This window comes from Schistocerca piceifrons, unplaced genomic scaffold, assembly GCF_021461385.2.
Source record: "Schistocerca piceifrons isolate TAMUIC-IGC-003096 unplaced genomic scaffold, iqSchPice1.1 HiC_scaffold_2340, whole genome shotgun sequence".
Lineage (NCBI taxonomy): Eukaryota > Metazoa > Arthropoda > Insecta > Orthoptera > Acrididae > Schistocerca > Schistocerca piceifrons.
The window spans coordinates 2,055,589-2,080,580 of record NW_025728274.1 but is presented as its reverse complement, the minus strand read 5'-3'; the positions used below and the strand labels follow the sequence as shown (position 1 = coordinate 2,080,580).

The 24,992-nt window shown below is 38.8% G+C and overlaps 1 long non-coding RNA gene across 1 annotated transcript in view; it reads right to left on the bottom strand.

Annotated features, from left to right (window-relative positions):
* Positions 1-24,992, bottom strand: part of LOC124742874 — a 199,996-nt gene that overhangs the window by 160,618 nt on the left and 14,386 nt on the right. The window contains exon 2 of the long non-coding RNA XR_007010271.1: positions 13,671-13,767. This is a non-coding gene — a long non-coding RNA (uncharacterized LOC124742874). The remainder of the gene's footprint in view (positions 1-13,670; positions 13,768-24,992) is intronic.

Below are 24,992 nucleotides of genomic sequence, written 5' to 3'. Positions count from 1 at the left end.
GAGTTAGTATGGATAGGTTATATTTGACAACTTGAACAAATTAATGACTAGCTCATTTTACCAACCACCTGGAAGAGTTGCTGAACAGCTCAAAGACATGCTCAGTCATTTCAAATTGGTACCCCAGTCATAGAATTACAGATGGTGATGACTTCAATCTACCCTCCATATGTTGGCTAAAATAGACATCACAAATTGATTGTAAGTATAAGATGTCATCTCAGATCGTAACAAAGGCTTTCTCAGATAAGTATTTCAACAATAATTATTAGCTCAGGGTCCCACTTTAAGCATAAATTGTTTCAAAAGCATAATAGACCAATTACCAACAAATAATCCTGAGCAAATAGGGAGCATTATGACTGATACATGGGTTAGCGTCCAGACATATATTGTAGTGAATCTAGATATCATAAGATCCAAGCACACAAAAATAAACACTATATAAACGCTATATACATATATAAAAGCAAATAAAAATTGTGGTTGACCCCTTTTTAAGAGACAGCCTCAACTTCTTCTAATCTGACTATGTAGACCTAGACAAGATGTTATGGATTTGAATAAATAGAATCGGTGGCAGTTGTGGGCTATATATCAAATAAAATGATAAGAGAACCTTCATAGTACACAAAACAGGTCAGAACACTATTACAGGAGCTATGAGGAAATGCATGCCAAATGTAAAATAATGTAAAATCCCAAAACTGGCAAAAAAGGTTTTACAAAAACTGGAAATTTAGTGCAAACTGCAGTGAGAGAGGCTTTTAATAGTTACCACAATGAAACTGTCCTTAAATCTGGCAGAATTGAAAGTGATTCTGGTTGTATGTAAAGTACAACAGTGCCAACATGCAATCAATACCTTCACTGCATGATAACAATTGTGATGTTACTGATGAAGTGCCACAAAAGCTGAGTTACGATGCATAGTTTTCTTTGCTGACACAATTTCAAAAACCAAGTAAATATTCCAGTATTCAAAACAAGAATGACTGCCAACATTACTAACTTAGTTATATGTGTCCTCCATGTTGAGAAGCAGCTTACATCACTCAATAAAAGCAAGGCCTCCAGTCCAGGTTGTATACCACTCAGTTTCGTTTCAGAGCATGCTGATACAATAACTCCATGATTAGCAATCATACACAGCCGTTTGCTCTTCGTAAGATCCACACCTGAAGAATAAGCTGCAAAATTTGCACCAATACAAAGAAAAGGAATGGGAGTAATTTGCTCAATTACAGACCTATATCAATTATGCAGATTTGGTGCAGGATTTTTGAACATAAACTGTGTGTGTTCATCATGAATTTCCTCTAGGAAAACAATCTGTTGACACACTGTCAGCATGGATTTGGAAAATATTTTTCTCATGGAGCACCGCAATACAACTAGCACTTTAGTTCCATATAGTAATGAGTGCTATCGATGGGGGGATCTCAAAATGATGCCATAATTTTAGATTTTCAGAAGGCTTTCAACACTATTCCTCAGACGTGACTTCTAATAAAACTGTATCACATCTTAGTTGTGCACTGGATTCATGATTTCCTGTGAGAAAGGTCATAGACTATAATAATTTATGGAAAGCCATCAAGTAAAATGGAAGTAATATCTGGTGATCTCCACCAGAGCGTTATAGGCCCTCTGCTGTTCCTGATCTACACAAATGAATTAGGAAACAATCTGAGCAGTCCTCTTAGATTGTTAGCAGTTGATGCCGTCATTTACCGTCGTGTAAAGTTGTCAGATGATCAATACGAATTGCGAAATGTTTTAGATAAGATATTTGTATGGTGCAAAGAGTAGCATTTGTCTCTCAATAAGGAGAAATGAGATCATCCACACGAGTATGAGGGGATACCCGCCAAATTTTGGTTTCACAATACATCAAAATAAAGGCTGCTAATTAAGCTTAATACCTAAAATTAGAATTACAGATGAATTAAATCAGAATGATCATATAGACTATGCTGTGAGGAAACCAAACCAATGACTGCAATTTATTGGCAGAACACTTGGAGAGTGCCAAAGGTCTACAAGAGAGACTGCATATAATCAAGCTCATCCACCATCTTCTGAAGTATTGCTGTGCTTTGTGAGATCTGTGCAAGATATTATTGACATAGGACAACAATCAGTTCAAACAAGGGCCGTTCGATTAGTATTATAGTGAAATTAGGGGAGACAGGGTCATGGATATAATATGCGAATTGGGGTGTCAATCATTAAAACCAAGCCCTTTTTCATTGCAGTCAGATCTTCTGATGAAACTTCTGTGGTGTCACCGTCAGACACCACACTTGCTAGGTGGTAGCCTTTAAATCGGCCGCGGTCCGATAGTATACGTCGGACCTGTGTGTCGCCACTGTCAGTGATTGCAGACCGAGCGCCGCCACACGGCAGGTCTGGAGAGACATCCTAGCACTCGTCCCCAGTTGTACAGCCGACTTTGCTAGCGAAGCTACACTGACAAATACGCTCTCATTTGCCGAGATGATAGTTAGCATAGCCTTCAGCTACATCATTTGCTACGACCTAGCAAGGCGCCATGACCAGTTTATATTGAGATTATATAATGTATCAACAAGAGCGATGTTCTCCAATTATGGATTAAAGTTAAGTATTACATCAACTCCGTACTTTATTTATTAGAATCAACTACTTTAATCTGTTCCAGACCTCACGCCAGCCTGCGTGAGTTAAACGCATGCTATTCGGCTACAAGTCATAGTGGATTGGCTGTCTGGTCAGTCCACTACAACTTCAATCACCAGCTTTCTCCTAAGTGTGAAAATATTTTGTTGCCACCCACCTACATAGCGAGAAATGATCATCATCTTCACCAACACCAAATAAATTAGAGCTCACAGGGTGTGACTGAAGTGTTCATTTTTCGCTCATGCTGTCCGTGAGTGGAATGGAAAAGATAGCTTGAAGATGGGTAGACAAACAATCTGCCACGCAGTTTATTGTGAACTCCAGATCAGTCATGTGGATGTAGATTGTGTCAAGCATCACAGTACTGTATTTGAACATTAATGGCTTGTTTCTCCTATTCATCCACATTCACTTACATTTTTGTACATGTAAAACAAGCTGCCATTCATCACAATAAACAGAAATTCAGTCCACGTCAACATATTTCCTCCTAGAATCCCTAAACAATGTTACTTTTCTGTGTATTACAGTGTCATCAGCAGATGGTACTCTAGGTAAAGTGACCAAAAGGCGAAGCAGCTGAACATAATGCATGTAAGTATAGAAGAATATAAAGATATCTTATTTGCTAATGGTTCTACAGGTCTACTAAAAGTTGAAAACAGCGAGAAGCTGCAACGGGCTGTTAACTGATCTACAAATTGAATCAGCAGTCTGGCAGACGACATCCACCAATAAGATTGTATACAACAATAGAACAACCCACATAATCTGCAAACATTCACTGCAACTGTGTTTTCCTTAAGGGTGATAAAGTGGTGAGTAGCCCTGTTACAAAAGTCAGTGGTGTTTGGCTGTGAGAGGCTATGAAACAGCTTCCTACTGGTCCACTTATTACGTTTAATCCACCACAGAAAATCTTGTTCCTAGAGACTGGATACTTGGTGACAGAACTCAACAATTCACAAGTGTGGCAGTAAACAAAACAATTATGTGCAGTGTCTCTGCTGCAGAGAGATGCTATGTATGCTGCTGTAAAAAATTTTCAACCTCCTTCCCACTGAGCTGAAAACCTTATGTTGTTTTCTTATTTAGTTCAGCTTTGAATAGTTATTTACTATTCCATAATTGTCCCTTTAATCACTATGTTGTACAATATGTTTAGAAACAACTTATCCAACAGAAGATATACCTAACAAGTTGCATAACTGACAAAAGATTAATAAAAGTATTTCAGCTGACAATGCAGCTTCACATGCACACATATCAATCTTAGACGACTCTTCACATGATCCCTGGGTGGTACTACAAAACCAACACATCAAAAGCCCTTTACCAGGTCCAAACATCTGCAGAAGTGAGACCAAGTATTAAAACATGTCAACTAAACACCTAAGGCATTAGTTGAACCTAATGCCAAATTCTAGGGAAGATGCTGTCTAAGCATGTTATCAACATGGTTGTCCAACAACAAAGTCATACAAGTAATGGAGATCAGCTATGGGCAAGAGGAAAGTGGCTAGCAAGCATCAATGTGCAGTAGCGTGTGTGGCAAGAAAGGTCAGTAGAGGTTGTGGGCAAGTGCTAGAGTGTACTGGAGAATATGAAATCCACTGGCAATCCACAGTCTGTGACAAAGGGTCAAAAGGAATAAATAAAGAGCTTCTTCTGCACAAGATTAATGCAGCATTGAATGAAATAGAGACTAACATTGACAATGCACCTCAAATAAATGTAGATAATGGAACTTTCAGGAGAATCAAAAAAGGGCACAGGGTGTTCACCTTGCTTGGGTTCCAACAGTTCAAACTTTTCAAACATTTATTTCACAAACATTAAACCAAACAGGGCAAAGTAGACACGTGCGGTAGCCACATGTAATGTTAAGCAAATGTATGGGTCACTTGTGTAATCAAAATTTATTGCAACTGTGAAGAATTTTAACCACATTCTTAAAAAAAAATTTGGTTGTGTGAAAAAGAGCAGGATTAAAAATAAAAATTTCCAACATATGCCAGAGACAGAGTGCAAAACAAATGGCCAGAAATTCCACAAGTCAAAGTCATAATATGTGAAGTCTTTATTCAGTAAACTAAATGAAGTTATCAAAGGAGGCCGCTCAGAAATTGAAATTGTCAGAAATGGGTCAGAAGTTACAATGAACACTACCTAGTGCAAACCTGTCACTGAAGTGAAAGAGGATTTATAGAGGGAGGAAAATAGAATCATGAATACATTTTAATGTCTTTCGTGTGAGGAAGATGGGAGCTATTACAGAAAATCTACATCCTTGCATTTTCAATATTTACTGTTAATGATCTGTGTATTGACACTGCTGTAAACAATCAAAGTAAACCCACTAAAAACCAGGCACTGTTAAAGTTCAGAGTTTAGGAGAGTATGTATGAGCAGAGTGTATTCATTTTTGTATGACTTAACATCAGTTTGGTTCTCAGAATTCACTGATTCTGAATAGGTTTGTCAATGCATTCTTTCACACTTCTGTTCCTTCCACTAGTCAGACAGAAATGAAGAGGAGAGTGTTTCAGGATTCATCAAGGGAGACGATTAGGTTAGTCCATTCGTAAATATGAGTTTGGGAACTGCATCTTTAAGTAAGTCGGGGGAAGATGCTGGGCTCCAGTAGAATAATGATGATTAAAATGCTATGACCAGCACTCAAAGTATGACTCAAACATTAGGGGACATGCCTGAAGCTAAACAGAAGGAACAGGTAAAAATATAAGGGTGATATGTCAATCTATTTTAAGAACATCTTGTCCAATCAGATGATGTGCTTGTAAAACTCAAGTTAAGAATCATGTGCCATTCCATAGTAAATTGTACCCAGTACCCTTGCCCTAGAAAGCAATAGTTAATAAAGCAATTAAGGGTGTGTAGAAGAATCAGATTATTTAACACTCAGATAGTGAAAGTTCTAATGCAATCCACACTGTAACAAAAAGGGATGGCTGTGTGCATTTACTAACTGATGCCCATTGAGAAATGATGCAGTTTACTGTACAATGTGACCAACTGGAGGATGAAGGTATAGCAGGAAGAACACAGCCTTTCTGTGGAATGGAAGGTGTTAGCAGTTTAAAAGGATGGCCTTCGGGCTGTCAGTATCATCAGTGGCCTTTATGACAGCACTCACAGAAGTTCTAAGAGAAGAATTATTGATACACTTATCACCTACATAATGTTATTCTAATTAGTACTACCTTTAGGGAGAACATTTATACATTCTATGTCGTGTAATGTAAGCGTTTAGTGGATGGGTAAATAAGAATTTGCCAAATCGCTTGTTTTCTTGGGCATGTAATTTCTTTGCATGGAATCAAACCTGATCCAATGAAAATGGAACCAGTGAGAAATTGTCCTGCACAAAAATGATGTAATCAACTGAAAATCTCTCAGTTTGTGCAATTTCTATCACAGTATTTATCCTCGATTTTTTTATCTTCACAAGTACATCTCCACTGGAAATAGAATAAGGAATATCAAGAAGCATTTGAGTTAATTAAAAACCAATTGCATGAGGCACCGATACTTCACCATCCTGACTGAAGCAAAAATTTCTACACTGGAACCGATTCAATTTATTCCTACTGCTAGCTTAGTACATTTAATCCACCACGGAAAATGAATGAGTATAGCAGTCTCTCTAAATAGCCACATTACAAGTATTTAGAAACATTCTAGAGAAACACTCCAGCACTTTGCCTTCTTTTCAATTGTAAATGTACTAAGTCACAGTAATAGAGGGGAACAATGAAAGAAGTGCGCAAACATGTCATAGCAGTACTCAGGCAGCAGTAGCTAACTGCGACAGATGCAGCAACAGATAAGTAACCACATTTGTCATTTACGAGTTCCTAACCAGGAGCGAATTTTATTATATCATCTGTCTACTTGAATAGTTCAATTTCTTGACTTTCTGCGTGTAAATTTAACATCTAATAGCCACAGTTCTCGTGTTTTCATTTGCGTCAGAAAGTAAACTGATTTTGTGACATATTACAAGTTCCAGATCAGGGTCAAATTATTTAGGTTTCTGAACATACGCGTATTACTAGACACAGTTTGTGTTTTTGGCAGGTTCTATAGTAGAATTGCACAGCATGTGCTGACAGTTTGTTTATCTGCATAGTTTAGTCTTCCATGGTCTTTTGTATGGACAGGGACTGTGATTGTTGTGTGTGAATGTGAGTCGAGTTGGTGACACTTCGCTCTCAGCTTCAGTTAGTGTTTTTGGCAGGTTCTATAGTAGAATTGCACAGCATGTGCTGACAGTTTGTTTATCTGCATAGTTTAGTCTTCCATGGTCTTTTGTATGGACAGGGACTGTGATTGTTGTATGCGGATGTGAGCCGAGTTGGTGACACTTCGCTCTCAGCTTCAGGCTGTGATGGATTCCGTTACAGAGCTTGAGGCTGCAGTGGATGGGCACCACTGTTGTGGGCCGGCCGTGGGGACACAGCGGACGTCCAGCACGTCAGAGTCTTCTGATCAGTCCTCACCAGTGGCCAACCCAGTTACTGCTCGCACTGAGGCTGACCCCTCACCTGTTGTCGAGTGGGAGGTTGCCCCGGGGCGAAGCACATGGTGAAAGACTTCCCAGGTGGCCACACATAATGCCTCTCCGGTTTGTCTGACAAACAGGTTCCAGGTTCTGTCTGTGGCTGACACTGTCACTGAGCCAGATGCTGTCACCTGTCCTGTTTCAGAGGAAACCATTCAGCCTCCAAGATCTGGGCAATCACAGAGGCTGAGATTATTGGTAGTTTGGAGCTCCAAGGTTAGGTGCATTATAGGGCCCCCTTAGGGACTTGGATGACAAGAATGGTAAGAAATCCAGTGTGCATTCCGTGTGCATACCGGGTGGAGTCACTCCAGATGTGGAAAGGGTACTCCCGGATGCCATGAAGAGCACGGCATGCAGCTAACTGCAGGTGGTTGCTCAAGTTGGTACCAATTACGCGTGTCACTTTCGATCAAAAGAGATTCTCTTTGGTTTCGAGCAGCTAACAGAAGTGGTAAAGGCTGCCATTCTTGCTTGCAAGATTAAAGCAGAGCTGACCATTTGCAGCATAGCCGTCAGGGGCAATTCCGGACCTCTGGTACAGAGCTGAGTGAAGGGTCAGAATCAGAGGCTCAGACGGCTAGGCTGCTGATTCCTCGACTTGCGCCAAAGGGTGGTTGGGTTTTGGGTTTCGCTGATTAGGTCAGGTGCCCACCACGTACAGGTGGCAGATACACAAGTAGCAGGGTCTGTGTGGTGTCGACTGGGCAGTTCTTTACGTTAGAGGGTCTCGGGAAAACACAAAAAGCACTTCAGTTACAAAGGGTGCAGGCTGAACACAGCAAAAATGTAGATACAGGAACCACTGGTATAACAGTTGTAAATTGTCGTAGCTGTGTTGGGAAAGTACCAGAGCTCCAAGCGCTAATAGAAAGCATTGATGCTTAAATTGTTATAGGTCCTGAAAGCTGGCTAAAGCTGGATATAAGCTCAGCCAAAATTTTTGTGAAGAACCTAATGGTGTTCCAAAAGGATAGGCTAAACATGGTTGGTGGAGGCGTGTTTATTGCTGTCTGAAGTAGTTTAACTTGTCACGAAATTGAAGTAGATACATTCTGTGAATTAGTATGGGCAGAAGTCATTGTTGGCAAATGGAATAAAATAATAATTGTATCCTTTTACCAACCTCCCAATTCAGATGGCACAGTTTCTGAAGGGATCAAAGAAAACTTGAGTTTGATTTTAAACACATACCCGAATCATATGATAATAGTTGGTGGTGACTTTAATTTACCCTCGATATGTTGGTGAAAATACATGTTTAATTCTGGAGGTACGCATAAAATATCATCTGAAATTGTGCTAAACACATTCTCTGAAAATGATCTCGAGCAATTAGTTCATGAGCCCACGTGAATAGTAAACGGTTGTGAAAACACGCTTGACCTCTTAGCAAGAAATAATCCTGAGTTAATAATGAGCATAAAAACTGATTCAGGGATTAGTGAACACAGGACTGTTGTAGCAAGACTGAGTATTGTAATCCCCAAATCATCATTCTTGTGAAACACAACTAGCTCTCTATTCACATGAAGTGCTGAGTGCTATTGACAAGGGATTTCAGATTGATTCCATATTTCTGGATTTCCATAAGGCTTTTGACACTGTAGGTACTACACAAGCAGCTTGTAGTGAAATTGTGTGATTATGGAATATCATCTCAGTTATGTGACTGGATCTGTGATTTCTGTCAGAGAGGTCACAGTTCATTGTAATTGTAGGAAAGTCATAGAGTAAAACAGAAGTGATTTCTGGCATTCCCCAAGGTAGTGTTGTAGCCCCTTTGCTGTTCCTTATCTATTCAAACAATTTGGGAGACAATCTGAGCGGCCGTCTTCAGTTGTTTGCAGATGATGCTGTCATTTATCGACTAATAAAGTCATCAGAAGATCAAAACAAACTGCAAAACGATTTAGAAAAAGAGGATCAGAATGGTTGGAAAAGTGGCAGTTGGCTCTGAATAATGAAAAGTGTGAGGTTATCCACACGAGTGCTAGAAGGAACTCATTAAACTTCAGTTACACGATAAATCAGTGTAATCTAAAAGCTGTAAATTCAACTAAATACCTAGGTATTACAATTATGAACAATTTAAATTGGAAGGAACACATATTAGATTAGATTAGATTAGATTAATACTAGTTCCATGGATCATGAATACGATATTTCGTAATGATGTGGAACGAGTCGAATTTTTCAATACATGACATAATTAGGTTAATTTAACAACATACTTAAGTTAATATAACAACTTTATTTATTTTTGTGTTTTTTTATTTTTATTTTTTTATTTTTTTAATATTTTTTTTCTTAATTTATATCTAAAAATTCCTCTATGGAGTAGAAGGAGTTGTCATTCAGAAATTCTTTTAATTTCTTCTTAAATACTTGTTGGTTATCTGTCAGACTTTTGATACTATTTGGTAAGTGACCAAAGACTTTAGTGCCAGTATAATTCACCCCTTTCTGTGCCAAAGTTAGATTTAATCTTGAATAGTGAAGATCGTCCTTTCTCCTAGTATTGTAGCTATGCACACTGCTATTACTTTTGAATTGGGTTTGGTTGTTAATAACAAATTTCATAAGAGAGTATATATACTGAGAAGCTACTGTGAATATCCCTAGATCCTTAAATAAATGTCTGCAGGATGATCTTGGGTGGACTCCAGCTATTATTCTGATTACACGCTTCTGTGCAATAAATACTTTATTCCTCAGTGATGAATTACCCCAAAATATGATGCCATATGAAAGCAATGAGTGAAAATAGGCGTAGTAAGCTAATTTACTAAGATGTTTATCACCAAAATTTGCAATGACCCTTATTGCATAAGTAGCTGAACTCAAACGTTTCAGCAGATCATCAATGTGTTTCTTCCAATTTAATCTCTCATCAATGGACATACCTAAAAATTTGGAATATTCTACCTTAGCTATATGCTTCTGATTAAGGTCTATATTTATTAATGGCGTCATACCATTCACTGTACGGAACTGTATGTACTGTGTCTTATCAAAATTCAGTGAGAGTCCGTTTACAAGGAACCACTTAGTAATTTTCTGAAAGACAGTATTGACAATTTCATCAGTTAATTCTTGTTTTTCAGGTGTGATTACTATACTTGTATCATCAGCAAAGAGAACTAACTTTGCCGCTTCATGAATATAGAATGGCAAGTCATTAACATATAATAAGAACAACAAAGGACCCAAGACTGACCCTTGTGGAACCCCATTCTTGATAGTTCCCCAGTTTGAGGAATGTGCTGATCTTTGCATGTTACGAGAACTACTTATTTCAACTTTGTGCACTCTTCCAATTAGGTACGAATTAAACCATTTGTGCACTGTCCCACTCATGCCACAATACTTGAGCTTGTCTAGCAGAATTTCATGATTTACACAATCAAAAGCCTTTGAGAGATCACAAAAAATCCCAATGGGAGGTGTTCGGTTATTCAGATCATTCAAAATTTGACTGGTGAAAGCATATATGGCATTTTCTGTTGAAGAACCTTTCTGGAAACCAAACTGACATTTTGTTAGTACTTCATTTTTACAGATATGTGAAGCTACTCTTGAATACATTACTTTCTCAAAAATTTTGGAGAAAGCTGTTAGAAGGGAGATTGGACGGTAATTGTTGACATCAGATCTATCCCCCTTTTTATGCAAAGGTATAACAATAGCATATTTCAGTCTATCAGGGAAAATGCCCTGTTCCAGAGAGCTATTACACAGGTGGCTGAGAATCTTACTTATCTGTTGAGAACAAGCTTTTAGTATTTTGCTGGAAATGCCATCAATTCCATGTGAGTTTTTGCTTTTAAGCAAGTTTATTATTTTCCTAATTTCAGAGGGAGAAGTGGGTGAGATTTCAATTGTATCAAATTGCATAGGTATGGCCTCTTCCATTAACAGCCTAGCATCTTCTAATGAACACCTGGATCCTACTATATCCACAACATTTAGAAAATGATTATTAAAAATATTTTCAACTTCTGACTTTTTGTTCGTAAAGTTTTCATTCAATTTGATAGTAATACTGTCTTCCTCTGCTCTTGGTTGACCTGTTTCTCTTTTAATAATATTCCAAATTGTTTTAATTTTATTATCAGAGTTGCTGATTTCAGACATGATACACATACTCCTGGATTTTTTAATAACTTTTCTTAATATAACACAGTAGTTTTTATAATTTTTGATAGTTTCTGGGTCACTACTCTTTCTTGCTGTCAGATACATTTCCCTTTTCCGGTTACAAGATATTTTTATACCCTTAGTAAGCCATGGTTTGTTACAAGGTTTCTTACGAGTATATTTAACTATTTTCTTGGGGAAGCAGTTTTCAAATGCATTTACAAAAATGTCATGAAATAAATTATATTTTAAATTGGCATCAGGTTCACGGTACACCTCATCCCAGTCTAACTGCTGTAGACTTTCCCTGAAATATGCAATTGTTAAATCGTTGACTGAACGTACTACTTTGGAGGACTGTTTAGTATTGCTGAATGGAGCTATGTCATATATTGTAACTAGCTGTGCACCATGATCAGAAAGACCATCCTCAACAGGCTGAGCATTTATCTGGTTAAACTTATCTTGGTCTATAAAGAAGTTATCTATCAGTGAGCTGCTATCCTTTACCACCCGAGTAGGAAAATCAATAACGGGTGTCAAATTGAAAGAACCGAGTAATACTTCAAGGTCATTTTTCCTATTACCCTCTTTCAGAGAATCTACATTGAAGTCCCCACAAATAAAAATTTGCTTCCCCCTGTCTGACAGATAGCACAACAAGGAGTCCAAATTTTTCAGAAATAGATGAAAATTTCCTGATGGGGACCTATATACAGTTACAATTACAAATGTGCCTTTATTTAATTTAAGCTCACAGGCACATGCTTCTATATGTTTCTCTACACAAAACTTTTTTGTTTCTATACTTTTTGCACAATGATAACTTTTGACATATATGGCAACTCCTCCTTTCTCCATATTTTCTCTCATTACATGTGCAGAGAGCTTATAACCACTTACATTTACCTTATCCATATCAGTAACAATGTGATGCTCAGACAGGCATAGTATATCTATTTCATTCTCAGCTTCTAAATCTTCTAAACAAACCAGAAGCTCATCTACTTTATTCTTTAAACTCCCAATATTTTGATGAAATATGCTTACATTATTTTTAATTATACTTTTATGAGAACCTTTCCTTATTCTAACATTTGCAGTACTCTCCTGTCTGAGTTTCTCATTGTGCTTAGGCCTAGTTCCTATACCAGTGGTCACATGGTGTTCAGAGAGGCAGATTATGTCAACTGGGTTGGGTGACTTTAATTCATCAATGGAATTACCTAGGACTGAGATACAACTTGGTGGAGATAAAATTTCTGGTGATTGGTGAAAATTTATAATTGATAGCTGTGATTGGTGATCCAATGTGCTAGAATTGTGCTGTTTAATTTCTTTCCTAAACTGAAGATTTGTTTCAATCCTGACCTCTCGTAGAACTTGACATCTTTCTGTCTTACCTATCCTAAAAAAGGTGCTGCTCCAACACCTGTAACACACAGAAAATTATGTAGGGAAGACTAACCAAAGACTGTGTTTTATTGGCAAGACACTTAGAAAATGTAACAGACCTACTAACAAGACTGCCGACACTATGCTTGTCAGCCCACTTTTAGAATACTGTTGCACAGTGTGGGATCCTCACCAGATAGCACTGACTGAGTACATCGAAAAACTTTAATACAAAACCTGCTGCTTTTCTTTATAGTGAAATATGGGAGAGAGTGTCACAGAAATAATATGAGATTTGGGATGGACATCATTAAAAGATAGGTGTTTTTCGTTGCGATAGAATCTTCTCACGAAATTCCAGTAACCAACTTCCTTCTCCAAATGTGAAAATATTTTGTTGACACCGACTTACATAGGGAGGATTGATCACCAAGATAAAATAAGGGAAATCAGAGCTCGTACGGAAAGATATAGGAGAATGAAGAACCTTCCACAACTAGGAACTGCTTCTATCATTAGCCATAAATTAATGGATTGAGTTAATGATTTATGATCACCTAACAACCATGTATGCAAACAAGATCTACACTAATCAATGTTCATGTACCCAAAATTCTGACACATTAAGTAAGAAATGTGCATAGAGTGGACGTGCACGGATACATGCATCTGATGGAGAAAAATCTGTAGCCAATGGCTAGTGTAATAAAAATAGACAAGAGCCCCAATGAAGATGCACTAATATTAATAACTCAAGGCTTATTATGTTAAAAAAGTCACTTTACAATCAGACAGTATTGCGAAACTAACTTTAGGCACAGAAGTTGCTTACATAACAATGAATGACATCATCACTTATTAAACTAATGCTGTTCGAGTAACTGACCTTCAAGTTAACTCTTACACTGGGCTACTGGAGATTCAGCTGTATGTCCAGGAACCCGGTACCAGTTGCAAGTTGCCTAATTAATGCCTTCCAGGAACTACAAAAAATATTTTGGATAATTATTGATGGACTTGAACACAACAAGACATTTTTAACATAAGACTACACATCTTAGCGAATAGGTATTGGCAAGTAGTACAGTGGGAAACAGTGTGCTTGCCAAGGCAGTGTAACTGATCATGTGTGCAAATACCCACACTTTATTTATTGAGTATTTCAGGATGAGTGCACTTACAGACTTCTGATGAACTTCAAGCATGTAAGGAAGAAAAAGTTTAGCAAATGATTGCACTTATGCTTTAAGTGGAACATTTAGCTCATTAACTTATTTGCAAACCAGTCAGAAGTTTAACTCTTGTGTACAACAGGGCATCAGAGTCTAAACAATTAGCAATTTACTGGTACCTGTACAATATCTGGACGGTAAGGTACTAAATTTTCACATATGAATGACAGGAACATGGAAATATCACTATAATTGGTGTACATACCAATGTCACAATGGTGTTGATATTGGGAATACAAAGAAATTATTGCAGTAACTTGTGAACAACAAAAAAGTTTGTTGTAATAGAATAAAGGTGACATGTATACTTTCTTATTAACAGCACATGCACTCTGAACATATTTATGAACAAACCATTGTACTATTACCTATTGTGTTTCAATCACATTCTTCATCACTGTAATACTGAATTTATAAGGGAAACATGGAAGTCGATAAGTGACAACTCCAAACTGGGGTAACATTTCCACAAAAATATCTAAACTGATAATCGTATGGACATCACAGAATAATGATGTATTTGTATTATTGCAGATTTATATCCATTAGGTAAGACTAAAGCAAAGCTTCCTAAGTGCAAGCATTTTTTTTTTCACTGCCAGGTAATGAACTACTTGCAAAACAAAGTTTCAAGAATTTACAAAACCCTTACAAAAACTTTCTTCACTACATTGGCAACAAAATAAGCTTTACTGCAAACAACAAGCTTCCAAGGAATCCAATTGACCAGTTGGCATCATGACAAGAAACGAACTCACACACAAAATTAATATAAAATTTCGATCTGTGTAGTAATATTTATAACACTTGTATCAAGTGGAATGATGTCCATAACAGATATAATGGAAACTGACTACTGAGCATCAGTAAGTCTACACTCGACACATGCCATCCATCTGCTCACTAAAAATCCAGAGTGTTTCACAATTCCTATTACAGAGAGGTTCCAGAGCAAACTCTATCCACCAGGTTTCATTACTGAACCCATGTCTGGAAATGTACAAAGTCCCTTCTTCAACTCTTACACACCTGTAACAGGAATTCTGACATGCCCTGGGTACAGCAAGAAAACCCTGTAGCAATTTTACAACAGATTGCATAGTTTACATTAAGTGCATGTAACACCAATGAAAATATCCCAAGAGCATATGGTATTTATGACTACATAAATAAATGACCAAAATAGTGACTTTATCATTTCTTTTATCCATGTAATTCTGAAGTTATGGTAGTATCTGGGAAACTGTTTACTGAGGAGGTACTCTTTTGTGAGGAAGTACAGCAGTACCTCATATACTTTCAACAATGCTCAACTATAAAGTCCTGTCCTCATTTTCATTTCAGTCTTCTCCAAACACCTGGCACCTCCAAATTATTTTTGTGTGCATCAGGAATGTCCAGCCTTTTGCACAACTTCACAGAAATTTAATAATGCTCCTCCACAGCATGGTCATCACTGTTCTGATACAAGCATGGCTAAAGGTTTCTCCAGCCACATTGTGGAGATACGAAGTAGTATCACAACTACTTCCTCTTCCTCTTGTTCTTGTTCTTGTTCTTCAATACCCAAACAGGTCCTCCCCCATCAGAGAGAAGATTAAATAAGGAAAATGAAAGACACCCTCTGGCCTCGTAACCTAATACCATCGGGGTCCAAAAGATCAAGAGTTGGTCAAGAGAGACCGACAGAAAAGAAAACAGAATACGTCTGACACACATAAGTGGAAGCAATGTCAGACGTTTCTAAAAAGAAGATAGTGAGACACATATGACTGTTCTGTTTATGACAAGTGGTACCTGACCATATTTAAAACCAAAGTAATGTCAAATTTAATATGTGAGATTCACATGTTTATGCTGAGCTAACAAGTTGACACAATACCATGTATTCTAACATCACAAGTATATTCTTTGGACATAACACAATTAACAATGGGTAAATATACAAAAGTGAAACATTAAATGATTCAAAAATGTAACAGCACTTTATGCACTGATATATGCTGTTAGATATTCCTTCCAGGTACCTGGTACCTTGCCGATATTAAATTTTTTAAACTGTAATACTTGCAACATAGAAACATTAATGAAATGTAACATCTAACAAGCCTCTGTAGTCACTACAGAGAGATATAATATTAAATACTAAGTGTTAAAAGAAATTTCTTGACATCTATTACACTTGAAGTAGCTATTCAGATTGTTTGAGCTAATCATAATACACAAGTTAGTACATTCCATATTACTAATCTGGAACATTCGATTGTCTAAAATGCTGACTTAATTATATGAGGGGTGTTCAGTAAGTAACGCAATAATTTTTCTGAAAGCAGGTTGGCTTTATTCAGGATCCCATTACACCATATTATTTCCTATGATCTTTGATACAAAACCCGAGTTTTCAGCACAATTTCTGTTCAATTTGATGGCCTTACGACACCTTACTGGGAGGGCTTGTATGCCTTATGACACCATTCTACTAATTGATGACAGCACCATCTTGTTGCATCAACAACTGCCCCCATCATCCACACACTGCTTTCTGCAGAGTGCAGAATGGACAGTTCTTCCTTGTCTACCCAACAGTCTGGACATCGCACCATCTGGATTTTGTCTCTTTGTCCCAATGAAGTATGTGTGCTCCTCTCAGGTGTGCAGATTTGGTGAGGTCTTGCAATGTCACAGAGAAGAAGAGTTCATTTCCATTTTTGTGGTGACTACCATCATGAAGTTGAAGAAACAACTTCAGCATGTACGTGCAAAACACTACACCATGATGGAGGTAATCACACAGAATAACAACTTCAAAATTCCAGAAGACCACCACCATGACTTCACTGGTTGAGGATGCAGCTTTGAACTTTTTCTTCAGAGCAGGTGATGTGGTGCCACTCTGTGGATTGCTGTCTTGTTTCTCAGTTCAGAGTGTCTCACCGTCTGACAATGTTTGACAAAAATTATCACTTTAACCCTTGTAATGTGCAGACAGTTTGGCACAGGTGGTCATTTGTTGGTCTTTACAGTCTCCAGTTTGGCGGGGCACACCTTTGAGTACCCTAACTGGTGGATGAGTGTGTCTGCACTAACAACAGAGACGTCCAGCTGAGCAGCAAGGTGTTCCATCCTTCGCGATTGCCAGATCACAATCAAAGTGTTCGCATGTTCCAACATTGCAGAATCACAACTGTGTGCAAATGGCATACTTCTTTTTTCCACAACCAGGTCTCTGTAGATATTCTGCAAGTGCCTATGAATATCTGTGATGGTCTGCTTTTGCACTGAAAACTCAACAGGTCCCTGCTTGCAATACACCTCTGTTATAGACGCCATTTTTAAGGCACAAATAGTGCTGCCACTTATTGCAACTTTGTGGAATATTCCTTCTTCAGCCCCTATAGCTTTATCATATCTGAAGATGTTAAATGCAGAATTTTTCGAAGTGACATTGGCCGAGAATAGAAATATGTTGCATTACTTATTGAATGCCCCTCCTACATTGTGTTACAAATGCAGACTGTCATTATGTAGAAAATCATCATATAGAAATATCAAAGTTGAGAGATACTACAATTTTGGGTAAACATATTGCTATTGTGGTAATGATATAAATGTGCGCAGGTAACAATTTAACCATGGCAAAATATCGTAATTCCCTGTACACACAGATTACCTAACACAAAGTGAATATAACTTGCCATAAATTCCTCTGTGTGTTTGTAAATTATTTATTCATAAAAAACATACTTTAGCATAAAATTTAAAAAGTAATGACAATCACATATTTACAATGTCATTAACAAATTCACATCTGCAGTTATTCCTTCTTGACCAGCAGTTATTGTAGCCACATTTGATTATATGCAGATCCACAGCCTCCATATACGATAATCATTTTGTAAAAGAAAATACTGTCCATGAACTGCTTCTTCAAGTTCTAATGCATGTAACAGTGTAACAGACAACTAATATTCAGATTATTAGGACAATGGCAGAATACATTTCAGCAAACACATGTATCCATTACTTATCTGTGAAGTACATTTAGAAGAGTAACCTATAACTGAAATTTTTAATAATACTTTGTAATCATTTAGTGTGTATATTATTGTTACATCTGCATAAGAGAATTTCTAGCATGAGTGATGAGCCACATTATTATAAAAATACGCTCAAATTATGATGCATAATAAATATCTTCCGTATAAATCATATTCAGTATGTTTAAAGACTCAAACTACAAGGTATAAAACAACTTCATACTTCTGACTACTTTAGAAATGCACAACTATGTTATGACATTAAGCATTTACGAGAGGTTTGAAATTATGTTTGAAGTTTTTTGGAAATCACATAGTGCTCTCATTATGAAACATGTGATATATGCAGTGGGTATAATTTGTGCAACTTGAGCTACACTGCTGCAAGACATATATGCACTGTTTCTGACTGTAATACTCATCCTACAGGGTTAAGCTTTTGTTATAAGCGCTAAGCCCCGTGGGATTAGCCGAGCGGTCTAAGGCGCTGCAGTCATGCACTGTGCAGCTGGTCCCGGCGGAGGTTCGAGTCCTCCCTCGGGCATGGGTGTGTGTTTGTCCTTAGGATAATTTAGGTTAAGTAGTGTGTAAGCTTAGGGACTGATGACTTAGCAGTTAAGTCCTACAAGATTTCAAACACATTTGAACATTTTACATGTACTAAATCATGGCAGGAATTTAAATTCACCCCACATCTGTACGAAATATTGAAAATTAAAGAAAGCACTTATATAGGCTACATGCAACAGGCACTGTTTGTCATGAACCCGATTAGTCACTTAGTAATACACCCAGAACAGTGTTTGGGTAAAGTAACACCTTCTGTCCTTCTGAGTCCTTCAGTGTCTCTGGTTTATGCTAAGATCGCCCTGCAGTAGTCAATGGTGCCCAGTGGAAATATACCATGTTTACAGATGACACCATCATTGTAACAGAATATCTGTCTAACACAATCTCCAATGACATTTCACCAAAATTCTGTAGCAGGTTTGTTAACTCCCTTCCTGCCAAGCTAAACACAATAAATTTTATGTAATTTACATAAAGTCATGAAAAGCCAGACAAACACTCAGTGACACTGAATAACCAGCACATAATCAGTTTGATTAAGGAAGAGTTCCCCCAGGACATATTTCTATCACCTATCATCTCCCTACTGAGCAGTGAAAATAATCATATATAGAATGAGTCCATCAACCTCCCATTGCAAGTAATTTAGCCAGCTGAGATAACTGACTACTGCTTCTCAACACTGATTTTCTCTAATGTATCGTGTTCCTAGAGACTGGATCCTTGGTGACAGAACTCAAAAATTCACAGGTGTGGCACTAGAAAAAAGAATTACATACACTGTCTCTGCTGCAGAGAGATGCTATGTATGCTGCTGTAAACATTTTTGATCTCCTTGACACTGAGCTCAAACTCTTATGGAATAGTAAATCTCTTTTAAAAACTAAATGTCCTGACTTTACCTTGAATCAATATGTTGTACAATATGTTTATAAACAAGTTATCCAACGTAAAATATATTTTTATTAACCTTTTTTCAGTTACTTGTTACTATTTCAGGGGTCAATGCAGCTTCACAAGCACACATGTCAACCTCAAAGGACCCTACATGTGATCCCTGAGTGGCACTAAAAAAGAAACACAAGTGGCTAATCTCCCAACTACATGAGAAGTACATACCAGTCAGGGAACGAATGACTCATCATCACATCAAGAGCTCTTTACCAGGGCCAAAGATCTACAGAAGTGGGACCAAGTAATAAAACACGTCAACTGAACATTGAAGCATTAGTTGCACCAAAGGCCAAATTCTAGGAAAGATACTCTTTAACCACGTTATCAACATGGTTGTCCAAAAATGATCTCCGTTATTTGTATGACTTCAGCTACGTGCAAGGGTAAAGTGGCTAGGAAGTGGTGTCGTCGTTACAAAGTACCACTGTACCTAATGAAGGGAAAAGTACCTCTACATCTTCAAATCTAATATCCCTTACAGCATCAATGTGCAAGAGCACGTGGCAAAGGTCAGTAGAGGTTGTGGGTGAGTGTTAGTGTGAACTGGAGAGGATGAAATCCACCGGCAATTCACTCACTGCGATGAAGCATCAAATGGAATAAATAAAGAGTTTCTACTGCATGAGATTAATGCAGCATTAACTGAAGTACAGACTAACATTGATAATGCACCTCAAATAATTGTAGATAATGGAACTTTCATGACAATCAAAAGAGGGCACTGGATGTATGCCTTGGTTGGGTTCAAACAGTTCAAACATCTATTTCAGAGACATTAAACCAAATAGGGCAAAATATACACATGTGTTAGACACATGAAATGTTAAGCACATATATGTGTCATTTGTGTAATCAAAAATTACTCTAAAGGTGAAGAATTTTAAACCATTTTCTTAAAGTTTGGTTTTGTGCAAAACAACGGGATTAAAAATCAAAAATTCCAACATATGCCAGAGACAGAGTGCAAAAACAATGGCCAGAATTTCCACAGGCACAAGGCATAACATGAGAAGTTGTGATTCAGTAAACTAATTGAAGTTTTGAAAACGGGCTGCTCCGAAACTGAAGTTGTTGGAAATGGGTCACAAATCACAACGAACACTACCAAGTGCAAACCTGTCACTGAAGTGAAAGAAGATTTATAGAGGGAGGTAAAAATAGATTGATAAATACATTTTAATGCCTTTCATGGAAGTCCAAGTATGCTGGATTATGGTCGCAACATCTATTTTGGTGAGGAGGACGGGAGCTTTTACAGAAATCTACCTCCATACATTTTCAGTATTTCCTGTTAACAATTTGCGTATTGCCACTGCTTTAAAAAAATTGAAGTGAACACATTGAGGATAAAGGGTACTTAAAAAATTTCGATTTTTCCACAATATATACAATATATATATAGGGTTTAAAATGAAAAATTACCAATATATAGCAAATTTCAAAGTTACAATAATGTATGAAGTCATGCCTACTTTATTTCTGTTGCAGAAACCAGTATTATTTCGAAAAGAACTGATAACTTTCTGTTTCCAGTGATGATACATTGTATATGTTGTAACAGTGCAGGTTTCTAGTGTCCATAAATGATTATCTTTGCTAGTATTTACTTTTGTTTTGCTGAAGCAATTTGTTCATGTGTTACTGAATGTTTGTTGCCCAAGTACTACATATATTTGTGGAAGTATATATCATTTAGTGTGCAATAAATGCAAACTATGCCATGCATCAAGAAATTCAATAAAAGGAAATTCCATGGTAACCAGTTCACAAGCAAAGGAAGCCACACTATTGAAAGTAATGTACGTATCATCTCCCGCCAATCCTACTGCTGATTCAAATTTTTGTGTTAACAGTGACACTGTTTGTAGTGGATTTGTTGTTGTTGATGTGGGCACCTTATCTGCTTTGATAAAGGAAGTGGTGAAATGTAAGCAATGTGATGGTATAGGCTGTCTGGAAATAACTGAACAACAAACTAGCAGGAAGGGTTTAGCATCAAAAGTAGTTTTTCTGTGTAGATCCTGCAATAAATCTCGAAAATGACTTCAAACATTGTGTGTAATTCAATGTGATTTTGAAGTTGGTGTATGCATGTGTGCAATACGAAAAGGGAAAAAGGCTATCAAGTGTTTTGTAGTTTGATGGACCTTCCCCCTCCTCGCACTAGGAACAACAAGTACATAAAACACTTTTAGGTGCCTTGACTGTTGTGTCAAAAGCATCTATGAAATGTGCAGTGGAAGAAACTGTAAATATTATTGGAACCAGGGACATGGTTGTTGCATTTGACGGAACATGAAAACATAGAGGACAAGTGGTACTTCTCTAGAGAATGGAAAAGTTGTTGATGTTGAGTGCTTATCTAAGTACTGCCATACCTGCCATGGTAACACTGGAGGACATATTGAACATCAGTGTTCTAAGAATTATGATGGTTACACAGGAGGTATGGAGGAGTGTGGTGGAGCTCTTAAAATATTTCTGAGGTCGATTCCCATTTATAATGTTATATAGATGAAGTACCTAGGCAATGGGGACTCTAAAGCTTTCAATAAAATTAATGAGTTCAATGTTTATGGTGATACCTTGGTAAAGAAACTTGAGTGTTGTAGACATGTACAAAAGAGGATGGGTGCTAGATTGAGGAAGCTACAAAGAGAAATGACAGGAAAGTTGTTATCAGATGGATGATCTCTGTCTGGCTGAGGCAGATCAACAGAAACTGGAATAGACCTACTTCAGAGTTACTATGGACGGGCTATTATATGAACTGCACCTCTTCTTTTTTTTGTCGTTTTAGGGCACACAACTACAATGGTCATTAGCGCCCATACTAAGTTAGGAATGCACCGCGAGGCACAAGGTTAAAACAGCAACTAAAAGGGACAACACTATATAGGACGTAGTAACAGCCATAGGATTAAAAGAAACAGCATAATCAAATGTCCTTGGACAGGTTTGTCAAGTTGATAAAACAAAGAATGCGAGCAGCTGCTCCTGGGTCATCTGCTAAAATGGCATCCAGAGTACATGGCAGGCCAAGATCAAGACGCAGAGTATTAAAATCGGGACAGGATGTTAAAATGTGGTGGACCGTCATCAACTGCCCACATGGGCAGAACGGTGCCGGCGCAGCCGTCAGCAGATGGCGATGGCTGAATCAGCAGTGTCCAATTCGTAACTGAGCCAAAACGACCTCCTCCCAGCGAGAAGGGTGGGAGGAGGACGTCCAAGCTGCGGGAAGAGGTTTCAAGGCCCAAAGCTTGTTGTCCGTAAGTGCAGCCCAATCGGCATGCCACAGCGATAAAATGCGCCGACAAATGACCCTGCTGCAATCTGATGAAGGGACACAACAAGAAGCTGTCCGAGGCTGGAGGACTGCAGCCTTGGCCGCGGCATCTGCAGCTTCCTTCCCAGGGATACCGACATGGCCAGGAACCCACATAAAGCTAACCGGAGAACCGTCGTCCACCAGCTGCTGAAGAGAGCATTGGATCCGGTACACGAAAGGGTGAACCGGATACGGATCACTGAGGCTCTGGATGGCCCTCAGGGAATTGGAGCAGATGACATAAGCAGAATGTCGGTGGCAGCAGATGTAAAGAACAGCTTGGTAGAGGGCAATGAGTTCAGCTGTGAAGACCAAACAATGGCCATGGAGCTGGTATTTGAAACTTAGTGCCCCGACAATAAAAGAACACCCGACTCCGTCATTGGTCTTAGAGCCATCTGTGTAAATGAAGGTCATATTAATGAACTTCGAATGAAGTTCGAGAAAACGGGAGTGGTGTACCGAACCGGGAGTAGCCTCCTTTGGGAGCGAGCTGAGGTCAAGGTGAACGTGAACCCGAGCCTGGAGCCATGGTGGCGTGTGGCTGTCGCCGACTCTAAACGTTGCAGGGAGTGAAAAATCAAGGTGGTGAAGGAGGTGACGAAAGCGGACTCCAGGGGGTAGCAGGGCAGAGACATACAACCCATATTGATGGTCGAGAGAGTCGTCAAAAAGGTACGATAAGACGGGTGGTCGGGCATTGACAGTAGCCGACAGGCATACGACAAAGCAGTGTATCACGCTGGTAGGTGAGTGGCAATTCACTGGCTTCAGCATGAAGACTCTCAACGGGAGTAGTATAAAATGCTCCGATCGCAAGACGTAAACCCTGATGTTGTATGGAGTTGAGGCGGCGTAAGATGGACGGCCGTGCCGAGATGTATACGAAGCCCCCATAATCCAGTTTGGAGCAGACGATCGACCGATATAGACGAAGTAGGATGGTTCAATCCGCTCCCCACGGCATACCACTAGGAACACGGAGGACATTTAGAGAACGGGTACAACGGGCAGCCAAATATGACACATGTGGAGACCAGCTAAGTTTCCTGTCAAATGTAAGACCTAAAAATTTTGTTGTCCCCACGAATGGGAGAGCAACGGGACCGAGTCATAGGGAGGGTGGGGGAAACTCTTTGTAGCGCCAGTAGTTAATACAGACAGTCTTTTCGGCAGAAAAACGGAAGCCACTGGCGACACTCCAGGAGTAAAGACGGTCAAGAGAACGCTGAAGACAGCGCTCCAGGAAACATGTACTCTACGTGCTGCAATAGATGGTAAAATCATCCACGAAAAGGGAGCCTGATACATCAGCTGGGAGGCAATCCATTATTGGATTGATCGCTATGGCGAAGAGAGTGACGCTCAAAACTGAGCCCTGTGGCACCCTATTCTCCTGGCAAAAGGTGTCTGACAGGACAGAACCCACACGTACCCTGAACTGTCGATCCATTAAAAAGGAACGAATAAAAAGAGGGAGGCAACCGCGAAGGCCCCATGTATGCATGGTGCGGAGAATGTCCGCCCTCCAACAGGTGTCGTAAGCCTTCTCCAAATCAAAGAACACAGCCGTGGTCGGGCGCTTCCGCAAGAAGTTATTCCTAATGAAGGTCGACAAGGTAACCAGATGGTCAACAGCATAGCAGCGCCTAAAAAATCCACATTGTACATTGGTAAGTAGGCATCGAGATTCGAGGAGCCAAACCAAACAAGAGTTAACTATTCGCTCCATCACCTTACAGACACAGCTGGTAAGCGAAATGGGTCGATAACTAGAAGGCAACTGCTTGTCCTTCCCCGGCTTAGGAATCGGTACAACAATAGACTCGCCCCAGCATGCGGGAACATGTCCCTCAATCCAGATGCGATTATAAGTACGAAGAAGGAAACCTTTACCCGCAGGAGAAAGGTTCTTCAGCATCTGCATATGAATAGAATCTGGCCCTGGAGCGGAGGACCATGACCGGGCAAGAGCATTTTCAAGTTCCCGCATGGTGAATGGGGCATTATAACTTTCACGATTCGAGGAGCAGAAGTTAAGTGGCCTAGCCTCCTCTGCCTGTTTTAGGGGGAGGAAGGCAGGG